This window comes from Schistocerca gregaria, unplaced genomic scaffold (assembly GCF_023897955.1).
Source record: "Schistocerca gregaria isolate iqSchGreg1 unplaced genomic scaffold, iqSchGreg1.2 ptg000251l, whole genome shotgun sequence".
NCBI lineage: Eukaryota > Metazoa > Arthropoda > Insecta > Orthoptera > Acrididae > Schistocerca > Schistocerca gregaria.
This window is the reverse complement of record NW_026061759.1, coordinates 2,254,307-2,266,934: the sequence shown is the minus strand read 5'-3', so window position 1 is coordinate 2,266,934 and position 12,628 is coordinate 2,254,307.

The following is a 12,628-nucleotide window of genomic DNA, read 5'->3' as shown; positions in this document are numbered from 1 at the left end:
CTCCTTTGATGCAACATCTTAAGGTTCCACCTCATGTCCAAGCCACCAAAGCCGGCTAAAAAGTGAATAATCGACAACTAAAACTTGAATAGTACTACTTCTTACTGGCTGTTACGTCAACATAGATGCTTCTTCTGTGTTCTACTATGGTGCTTTTAGTGTTTCCGCATACCGCAGCACGCGACATAGCTTTGTAGACGATAAATGTAACCGTTTCAGAGAGAAGAGCGGCCACTGTGACGATCTGGCTTTAACTCGATTCGATAACAAATGACGAAAACGGACGGATTTCTCAGGTTTTTACTACATATGTACACATTTCACGTTCTCCCGTGCAACGCGGCTGAAACTACTCCTTTCATGCAAATTCTTAAGGTCCTAGGTCATGTCCAAGCCACCAAAGCCGGCTAAAATGTGAATAATAGACAACTAAAACTTGAATTGTACTACTTCTTACTGGCTATTACTTCAACTTAGAAGCTTCTTCTGTGTTCTACTATGGTGCTTTTAGTGTTTCGGCATACCGCAGCACCCGACATAGCGTTGCAGATGATAAGTGTAACCGTTTCAGAGAGAAGAGCGGCCAATGTGACGATCTGGCCTTAAGTCGATTCGATAACAAATGACGAAAACGGACGGATTTCTCAGGTTTTTACTACATATGAACACTTTTCACATTCTCCCGTGCAACGCGGCTGCTAGCTCTCCTTTCATGCTAAATCTTAACGTCCTAGGTGATGTCCAAGCCACCAAAGCCGGCTAAAAAGTGAAAAATCGACAACTAAAACTTGAATTGTACTACTTCTTACTGGCTATTGCTTCAACTTAGAAGCTTCTTCAGTGTTCTACTATGGTGCTTTTAGTGTCTCCGCATACCGCAGCACGCGACATAGCTTTGCAGACGATAAATGTAACCGTCTCAGAGAGAAAAGCGGCCAATGTGACGATCTGGCTTTATGTCGATTCGATAACAAATGACGAAAACGGACGGATTTCTCAGGTTTTTACTACATATGAACACTTTTCACATTCTCCCATGCAACGCGGCTGCTAGTCCTCCTTTCATGCAAAATCTTAAGGTCCTAGGTCATGTCCAAGCCACCAAAGCCGGCTAAAGGGTGAATAATCGACAACTAAAACTTGAATTGAACTACTTCTTACTGGCTGTTACTTCAACTTAGAAGCATCTTCTGTGTTCTACTATCGTGCTTTTAGTGTCTCCGGATACCGCAGCGCGCGACATAGCTTTGCAGACGATAAATGTAACCGTCTCAGAGACAAGAGCGACCAATGTGACGATCTGGCTTTAAGTCGATTCAATAACAAAGACGAAACCGGACGGATTTCTCAGGTTTTTACTACATATGAACACTTTTCACATTCTCCCAAGCAACGCGGCTTCTAGTCTTCCTTTCATGCAAAATCTTAAGGACCTAGGTCATGTCCAAGCCACCAAAGCCGGCTAAAAAGTGAATAATCAATACCTAAAACTTAAATTGTACTACTTCTTACTGGCTATTGCTTCAACTTAGAAGCATGTTCTGTGTTCTACTATGGTGCTTTTATTGTCTCCGCATACCGCAGCACGCGACATAGCGTTAAAGACGATAAATGTAACCGTCTCAGAGAGTAAAGCGGCCAATGTGACGATCTGGCTTTAAGTCGATTCGATAACAAATGACGAAAACGGACGCATTTATCAGGTTTTTACCACATATGAACACTATTCACATCCTCCCGTGCAACGCGGCTGCCAGTCCTCCTTTCATGCATAATCTTAACGTCCTAGGTGATGTCCAAGCCACAAAACCGGCTAAAAAGTGAATAGTCGACAACTAAAACTTGAATTTTACTACTTCTTACTGGCTATTACTTCAACTTAGAAGCATCTTCTGTGTTCTTCTATGGTGCTTTTAGTGTCTCCGCATACCGCAGCACGCGACATAGCTTTGCAGACAATAAATGTAACCTTCTCAGAGAGAAAGGCGGCCAATGTGTCGATCTGGCTTTAAGTCGATTCGATAACAAATGACGAAAACGGACGGATTTCTCATGTTTTTACTACATATGAACACTTTTCACATTCTCCCATGCAACGCGGCTGCTAGTCCTCCTTTCATGCAAAATCTTAAGGTCCTAGGTCATGTCTAAGCCACCAAAGCCGGCTAAAAAGTGATTTATCGACAACTAAAACTTGAATTTTACTATTTCTTACTGGCTATTACTTCAACTTAGAAGCTTCTTCTGTGTTCTAATATGGTACTTTTAGTGTCTCCGCATACCGCAGCACGCGACATAGCTTTGCAGACGATAAATGTGACCGTCTCAGAGAGAAAAGCGGCCAATGGACGATCTGGCTTTAAGTCGATTCGATAACAAATGACGAAAACGGACGGTTTTCTCAGGTTTTTACTACATATGAACACTTTTCACATTCTCCCGTGCAACGCGGCTGCTAGTTCTCCTTTGATGCAACATCTTAAGGTTCCACCTCATGTCCAAGCCACCAAAGCCGGCTAAAAAGTGAATAATCGACAACTAAAACTTGAATAGTACTACTTCTTACTGGCTGTTACGTCAACATAGATGCTTCTTCTGTGTTCTACTATGGTGCTTTTAGTGTTTCCGCATACCGCAGCACGCGACATAGCTTTGTAGACGATAAATGTAACCGTTTCAGAGAGAAGAGCGGCCACTGTGACGATCTGGCTTTAACTCGATTCGATAACAAATGACGAAAACGGACGGATTTCTCAGGTTTTTACTACATATGAACACATTTCACATTCTCCCGTGCAACGCGGCTGAAACTACTCCTTTCATGCAAATTCTTAAGGTCCTAGGTCATGTCCAAGCCACCAAAGCCGGCTAAAATGTGAATAATAGACAACTAAAACTTGAATTGTACTACTTCTTACTGGCTATTACTTCAACTTAGAAGCTTCTTCTGTGTTCTACTATGGTGCTTTTAGTGTTTCGGCATACCGCAGCACCCGACATAGCTTTGCAGACGATAAGTGTAACCGTTTCAGAGAGAAGAGCGGCCAATGTGACGATCTGGCCTTAAGTCGATTCGATAACAAATGACGAAAACGGACGGATTTCTCAGGTTTTTACTACATATGAACACTTTTCACATTCTCCCGTGCAACGCGGCTGCTAGTTCTCCTTTCATGCTAAATCTTACGTTCTAGGTGATGTCCAAGCCACCAAAGCCGGCTAAAAAGTGAATAATCGACAACTAAAACTTGAATTGTACTACTTCTTACTGGCTATTACTTCAACTTAGAAGCTTCTTCAGTGTTCTACTATGGTGCTTTTAGTGTCTCCGCATACCGCAGCACGCGACATAGCTTTGCAGACGATAAATGTAACCGTCTCAGAGAGAAAAGCGGCCAATGTGACGATCTGGCTTTAAGTCGATTCGATAACAAATCACGAAAACGGACGGATTTCTCAGGTTTTTACTACATATGAACACTTTTCACATTCTCCCGTGCAACGCGGCTGTTAGTCCTCCTTTCATGCAAAATCTTATGGTCCTAGGTCATGTCCCAGCCACTAAAGCCGGCTAAAAAGTGAATAATCGACAAATAAAACTTCAATTGTACTACTTCTAACTGGCTATTGCTTCGACTTAGAAGCTTCTTCAGTGTTCTGCTATGGTGCTTTTAGTGTCTCCGCATACCGCAGCACGCGACATAGCTTTGTAGACGATAAATGTAACCGTTTCAGAGAGAAGAGCGGCCAATGTGACGATCTGGCTTTAAGTCGATTCGATAACAAATGACGAAAACGGACGGATTTCTCAGGTTTTTACTACATATGAACACTTTTCACATTCTCCCGTGCAACGCGGCTGCTAGTCTTCCTTTCATGCAAAATCTTAAGGTTCCACCGCATGTCCAAGCCACCAAAGCCGGCTAAAGAGTGAATAATCGACAACTAAAACTTGAATTGTACTACTTCTTACTGGCTATTGCTTCGACTTAGAAGCTTCTTCAGTGTTCTGCTATGGTGCTTTTAGTGTCTCCGCATACCGCAGCACGCGACATAGCTTTGCAGACGATAAATGTAACCGTCTCAGAGAGAAAAGCGGCCAATGTGACGATCTGGCTTTAAGTCGATTCGATAACAAATGACGAAAATGGACGGATTTCTCAGGTTTTTACTACATATGAACACTTTTCACATTCTCCCATGCAACGCGGCTGCTAGTCCTCCTTTCATGCAAAATCTTAAGGTCCTAGGTCATGTCCAAGCCACCAAAGCCGGCTAAAATGTGATAATCGACAACTAAAACTTGAATTGTACTATTTCTTACTGGCTATTACTTCAACTTAGAAGCTTCTTCTGTGTTCTACTATGGTGCTTTTAGTGTTTCGGCATACCGCAGCACGCGACATAGCTTTGTAGACGATAAATGTAACCGTTTCAGAGAGAAGAGCGGCCAATGTGACGATCTGGCTTTAAGTCGATTCGATAACAAATGACGAAAACCTACGGATTTCTCAGGTTTTTACTACATATGAACACTTTTCACATTCTCCCGTGCAGCGCGGCTGCTAGTCCTCCTTTCATGCAAAATCTTAAGGTCCTAGGTCATGTCCAAGCCACCAAAGCCGGCTAAAGAGTGAATAATCGACAACTAAAACTTGAATTGAACTACTTCTTACTGGCTTTTACTTCAACTTAGAAGCATGTTCTGTGTTCTACTATGGTGCTTTTTTTGTCTCCGCATACCGCAGCACGCGACATAGCGTTAAAGACGATAAATGTAACCGTCTCAGAGAGGAAAGCGGCCAATGTGACGATCTGGCTTTAAGTCGATTCGATAACAAATGACGAAAACGGACGCATTTATCAGGTTTTTACCACATATGAACACTATTCACATCCTCCCGTGCAACGCGGCTGCCAGTCCTCCTTTCATGCATAATCTTAACGTCCTAGGTGATGTCCAAGCCACCAAAGCCGGCTAAAAAGTGAATAGTCGACAACTAAAACTTGAATTTTACTACTTCTTACTGGCTATTACTTCAACTTAGAAGCATCTTCTGTGTTCTTCTATGGTGCTTTTAGTGTCTCCGCATACCGCAGCACGCGACATAGCTTTGCAGACAATAAATGTAACCTTCTCAGAGAGAAAGGCGGCGAATGTGGCGATCTGGCTTTAAGTCGATTCGATAACAAATGACGAAAACGGACGGATATCTCAGGTTTTTACTACATATGAACACTTTTCACATTCTCCCATGCAACGCGGCTGCTAGTCCTCCTTTCATGCAAAATCTTAAGGTCCTAGGTCATGTCCAAGCCACCAAAGCCGGCTAAAAAGTGATTTATCGACAACTAAAACTTGAATTTTACTATTTCTTACTGGCTGTTACGTCAACATAGATGCTTCTTCTGTGTTCTACTATGGTGCTTTTAGTGTTTCCGCATACCGCAGCACGCGACATAGCTTTGTAGACGATAAATGTAACCGTTTCAGAGAGAAGAGCGGCCACTGTGACGATCTGGCTTTAACTCGATTCGATAACAAATGACGAAAACGGACGGATTTCTCAGGTTTTTACTACATATGAACACATTTCACATTCTCCCGTGCAACGCGGCTGAAACTACTCCTTTCATGCAAATTCTTAAGGTCCTAGGTCATGTCCAAGCCACCAAAGCCGGCTAAAATGTGAATAATAGACAACTAAAACTTGAATTGTACTACTTCTTACTGGCTATTACTTCAACTTAGAAGCTTCTTCTGTGTTCTACTATGGTGCTTTTAGTGTTTCGGCATACCGCAGCACCCGACATAGCTTTGCAGACGATAAGTGTAACCGTTTCAGAGAGAAGAGCGGCCAATGTGACGATCTGGCCTTAAGTCGATTCGATAACAAATGACGAAAACGGACGGATTTCTCAGGTTTTTACTACATATGAACACTTTTCACATTCTCCCGTGCAACGCGGCTGCTAGTTCTCCTTTCATGCTAAATCTTACGTTCTAGGTGATGTCCAAGCCACCAAAGCCGGCTAAAAAGTGAATAATCGACAACTAAAACTTGAATTGTACTACTTCTTACTGGCTATTACTTCAACTTAGAAGCTTCTTCAGTGTTCTACTATGGTGCTTTTAGTGTCTCCGCATACCGCAGCACGCGACATAGCTTTGCAGACGATAAATGTAACCGTCTCAGAGAGAAAAACGGCCAATGTGACGATCTGGCTTTAAGTCGATTCGATAACAAATCACGAAAACGGACGGATTTCTCAGGTTTTTACTACATATGAACACTTTTCACATTCTCCCGTGCAACGCGGCTGTTAGTCCTCCTTTCATGCAAAATCTTATGGTCCTAGGTCATGTCCCAGCCACTACAGCCGGCTAAAAAGTGAATAATCGACAAATAAAACTTCAATTGTACTACTTCTAACTGGCTATTACTTCAACATAGAAGCTTCTTCTGTGTTCTACTATGGTGCTTTTAGTTTTTCCGCATACCGCAGCACGCGACATAGCTTTGCAGACGATAAATGTAACCGTTTCAGAGAGTAGAGCGGCCAATGTGACGATCTGGCTTTAATTCGATTCGATAACAAATGACGAAAACGGACGGATTTCTCAGGTTTTTACTACATATGAACACTTTTCACATTCTCCCGTGCAACGCGGCTGCTAGTCCTCCTTTCATGCAAAATCTTAAGGTCCTAGGTCATGTCCAAGCCACCAAAGCCGGCTAAAATGTGAATAATCGACAACTAAAACTTTAATTGTACTATTTCTTACTGGCTATTACTTCAACTTAGAAGCTTCTTCTGTGTTCTACTATAGTGCTTTTAGTGTCTCCGCATACCGCAGCACGCGACATAGCTTTGCAGACGATAAATGTAACCGTCTCAGAGAGAAATGCGGCCAATGTAACGATCTGGATTTAAGTCGATTCGATAACAAATGACTAAAACGGACGGATTTCTCAGGTTTTTACTACATATGAACACTTTTCACGTTCTCCCATGCAACGCGGCTACTAGACCTCCTTTCATGCAAAATCTTACGGTCCTAGTTCATGTAAAAGATACCAAAGCCGGCTAAAACGTGAATAATCGACAACTAAAACTTGAATTGCACTACTTCTTACTGGCTATTACTTCAACTTAGAAGCTTCTTCTGTGTTCTACTATGGTGCTTTTAGTGTCTCCGCATACCGCAGCACGCGACATAGCTTTGCAGACGATAAATGTAACCGTCTCAGAGAGAAAAGCGGCCAATGTGACGATCTGGCTTTAAGCCGATTCGATAACAAATGACGAAAACGGACGGATTCCTCAGGTTTTTACTACATATGAACACTTTTCACTTTCTCCCGTGCAACGCGGCTGCTAGTCCTCCTTTCATGCAAAATCTTATGGTCCTAGGTCATGCCATAGCCACCAAAGCCGGCTAAAAAGTGAATAATCGACAACTAAAACTTCAATTGTACTACTTCTTACTTTCTATTACTTCAATTTAGAAGCTTCTTCTGTGTTCTACTACGGTGCTTTTAGTGTTTCCGCATACTGCAGTACGCGACATAGCTTTGCAGACGATAAATGTAACCGTTTCAGAGAGGAGAGCGGCCAATGTGACGATCTGGCTTTAAGTCGATTCGATAACAAATGACGAAAACGGACGGATTTCTCAGGTTTTTACTACATATGAACACTTTTCACATTCTCCCGTGCAACGCTGCTGCTAGTCTTCTTTTCATGCAAAATCTTATGGTTCCACCTCATATCCAAGCCACCAAAGCTGGCTAAAAAGTGAATAACCGACAACTAAAACTTCAATTGTACTAATTCTTACTGGCTATTACTTCAACATAGGTGCTTCTTCTGTGTTCTACTATAGTGCTTTTAGTGTTTCCGCATAACGCAGCACGCGACATAGCGTTGTAGACGATAAATGTAACCGTTTCAGAGAGAAGAGCGGTCAATGTGACGATCTGGCTTTAAGTCGATTCGAAAACAAATGACGAAAACGGACGGATTTCTCAGGTTTTTACTACATATGAACACTTTTCACATTCTCCCGTGCAACGCCGCTGCTAGTCCTCCTTTCATGCAAAATCTTAAGGTCCTAGGTCATGTCCAAGCCACCAAAGCCGGCTAAAATGTGAATAATCGACAACTAAAACTTGAATTCTATTACTTCTTACTGGCTATTACTCCAACTTAGAAGCTTCTTCTGTGTTCTACTATGGTGCTATTAGTGTCTCCGCATACCGCAGCACGCGACATAGCGTTGCAGACGATAAATGTAACCGTCTCAGAGAGAAAAGCGGCCAATGTGACGATCTGCCTTTAAGTCGTTTCGATAACAAATGACGAAAACGGACGGATTTATCAGGTTTTTACCACATATGAACTCTTTTCACATTCTCCCGTGCAACGCGGCTGCCACTCCTCCTTTCATGCAAAATCTTAACGTCCTAGGTCATGTCCAAGCCACCAAAGCCGGCTAAAAAGTGAATAATCGACAACTAAAACTTGAATTGTACTACTTCTTACTGGCTATTACTTCAACTTACAAGCTACTTCTGTGTTCTCCTATGGTGCTTTTAGTGTCTCCGCATACCGCAGCACGCGACATAGCTTTGCAGACGATAAATGTAACCGTTTCAGAGAGTAGAGCGACCAATGTGACGATCTGGCTTTAATTCGATTCGATAACAAATGACGAAAACGGACGGATTTCTCAGGTTTTTACTACATATGAACACTTTTCACATTCTCCCGTGCAACGCGGCTGCTAGTCCTCCTTTCATGCAAAATCGTAAGGTCCTAGGTCATGTCCAAGCCACCAAAGCCGGCTAAAATGTGAATAATCGACAACTAAAACTTGAATTGTACTATTTCTTACTGGCTATTACTTCAACTTAGAAGCTTCTTCTGTGTTATACTATGGTGCTTTTAGTGTTTCGGCATACCGGAGCACGCGACATAGCTTTCCATACGATAAGTGCAACCGTTTCAGAGAGAAGAGCGGCCAATGTGACGATCTGGCTTTAAGTCCATTCGATAACAAATCACGAAAACAGACGGATTTCTCAGGTTTTTACTACTTATGAACACTTTTCATATTCTCCCGTGCAACGCGGCTGTTAGTCCTCCTTTCTTGCAATATCTAATGGTCCTAGGTCATGTCATAGCCACCAAAGCCGGCTAAAAAGTGAATAATCGACAACTAAAACTTCAATTGTACTACTTCTTATTATCTATTACTTCAACATAAAACTTCTTCTGTGTTCTACTATGGTGCTTTTAGTGTTTCCGCATACCGCAGTACGGGACATAGCTTTGTAGACGATAAATGTAACCGTTTCAGAGAGAAGAGGGTCCAATGTGACGATCTGGCTTTAAGTCGATTCGACAACAAATGACGAAAACAGACGGATATCTCAGGTTTTTACTACATATGAACACTTTTCACATTCTCCGGTGCAACGCGGCTGCTAGTCCTCCTTTCATGCAAAATCTTAAGGTCCTAGGTCATGTCCAAGCCACCAAAGCCGGCTAAAAAGTGAATAATCGACAACTAAAACTTGAATTGAACTACTTCTTACTGGCTATTACTTCAACTTAGAAGCTTCTTCTGTGTTCTACTATGGTGCTTTTAGTATCTCCGCATACCGCAGCACGCGACATAGCTTTGCAGACGATAAATGTAACCGTCTCAGAGAGAAAAGCGGCCAATGTGACGATCTGGCTTTAAGTCGATTCGATAACAAATGACTAAAACGGACGGATTTCTCAGGTTTTTACTACATATGAACACTTTTCACATTCTCCCATGCAACGCGGCTACTAGACCTCCTTTCATGCAAAATCTTACGGTCCTAGGTCATGTAAAGGCCACCAAGCCGGCTAAAAAGTGAATAATCGATAACTAAAACTTGAATTGCACTACTTCTTACTGGCTATTACTTCAACTTAGAAGCTTCTTCTGTGTTCTACTATGGTGCTTTTAGTGTCTCCGCATACCGCAGCACGCGACATAGCTTTGCAGACGATAAATGTAACCGTCTCAGAGAGAAAAGCGGCCAATGTGACGCTCTGGCTTTAAGCCGATTCGATAACAAATGACGAAAACGGACGGATTTCTCAGGTTTTTACTACATATGAACACTTTTCACATTCTCCCGTGCAACGCGGCTGCTAGTCCTCCTTTCATGCAAAATCTTATGGTCCTAGGTCATGTCATGGCCACCAAAGCAAGCTAAAAAGTTAATAATCGACAACTAAAACTTGAATTGTACTACTTCTTACCTTCTATTACTTCAATTTAGAAGCTTCTTCTGTGTTCTACTATGGTGCTTTTAGTGTTTCCGCATACTGCAGTACGCGACATAGCTTTGCAGACGATAAATGTAACCGTTTCAGAGAGGAGAGCGGCCAATGTGACGATCTGGCTTTAAGTCGATTCGATAACAAATGACGAAAACGGACGGATTTCTCAGGTTTTTACTACATATGAACACTTTTCACATTCTCCCGTGCAACGCTGCTGCTAGTCTTCTTTTCATGCAAAATCTTATGGTTCCACCTCATGTCCAAGCCACCAAAGCTGGCTAAAAAGTGAATAATCGACAACTACAACTTCAATTGTACTACTTCTTACTGGCTATTACTTCAACATAGAAGCTTCTTCTGTGTTCTACTATAGTGCTTTTAGTGTTTCCGCATAACGCAGCACGCGACATAGCTTTGTAGACGATCAATGTAACCGTTTCAGAGAGAAGAGCGGCCAATGCGACGATCTTCCTTTAAGTCGTTTCGATAACAAATGACGAAAACGGACGGATTTATCAGGTTTTTACCACATATGAACTCTTTTCACATTCTCCCGTGCAACGCGTCTGCCAGTCCTCCTTTCATGCAAAATCTTAACGTCCTAGGTCATGTCCAAGCCACCAAAGCCGGCTAAAAAGTGAATAATCGACAACTAAAACTTGAATTGTACTACTTCTTACTGGCTATTACTTCAACTTACAAGCTACTTCTGTGTTCTTCTATGGTGCTTTTAATGTCTCCGCATACCGCAGCACGCGACATAGCTTTGCAGACGATAAATGTAACCGTTTCAGAGAGTAGAGCGGCCAATGTGACGATCTGGCTTTAATTCGATTCGATAACAAATGACGAAAACGGACGGATTTCTCAGGTTTTTACTACATATGAACACTTTTCACATTCTCCCGTGCAACGCGGCTGCTAGTCCTCCTTTCATGCAAAATCGTAAGGTCCTAGGTCATGTCCAAGCCACCAAAGCCGGCTAAAATGTGAATAATCGACAACTAAAACTTGAATTGTACTATTTCTTACTGGCTATTACTTCAACTTAGAAGCTTCTTCTGTGTTATACTATGGTGCTTTTAGTGTTTCGGCATACCGCAGCACGCGACATAGCTTTCCAGACGATAAGTGCAACCGTTTCAGAGAGAAGAGCGGCCAATGTGACGATCTGGCGTTAAGTCCATTCGATAACAAATCACGAAAACGGACGGATTTCTCAGGTTTTTACTACTTATGAACACTTTTCATATACTCCCGTGCAACGCGGCTGTTAGTCCTCCTTTCTTGCCATATCTTATGGTCCTAGGTCATGTCATAGCCACCAAAGCCGGCTAAAAATTGAATAATCGACAACTTAAACTTCAATTGTACTACTTCTTACTATCTATTACTTCAACATAAAGCTTCTTCTGTGTTCTACTATGGTGCTTTTAGTGTTTCCGCATACCGCAGCACGGGACATAGCTTTGTAGACGATAAATGTAACCGTTTCAGAGAGAAGAGGGTCCAATGTGACGATCTGGCTTTAAGTCGATTCGATAACAAATGACGAAAACAGACGGATATCTCAGGTTTTTACTACATATGAACACTTTTCACATTCTCCCGTGCAACGCGGCTGCTAGTCCTCCTTTCATGCAAAATCTTAAGGTCCTAGGTCATGTCCAAGCCACCAAAGCCGGCTAAAAAGTGAATAATCGATAACTAAAACTTGAATTGAACTACTTCTTACTGGCTATTACTTCAACTTAGAAGGTTCTTCTGTGTTCTACTATGGTGCTTTTAGTATCTCCGCATACCGCAGCACGCGACATAGCTTTGCAGACGATAAATGTAACCGTCTCAGAGAGAAAAGCGGCCAATGTGACGATCTGGCTTCAAGTCGATTCGATAACAAATGACTAAAACGGACGGATTTCTCAGGTTTTTACTACATATGAACACTTTTCATAATCTCCCATGCAACGCGGCTACTAGACCTCCTTTCATGCAAACTCTTACGGTCCTAGGTCATGTAAAAGCCACCAAGCCGGCTAAAAAGTGAATAATCGATAACTAAAACTTGAATTGCACTACTTCTTACTGGCTATTACTTCAACTTAGAAGCTTCTTCTGTGTTCTACTATGGTGCTTTTAGTGTCTCCGCATACCGCAGCACGCGACATAGCTTAGCAGACGATAAATGTAACCGTCTCAGAGAGAAAAGCGGCCAATGTGACGCCTTGGCTTTAAGCCGATTCGATAACAAATGACGAAAACGGACGGATTTCTCAGGTTTTTACTACATATGAACACT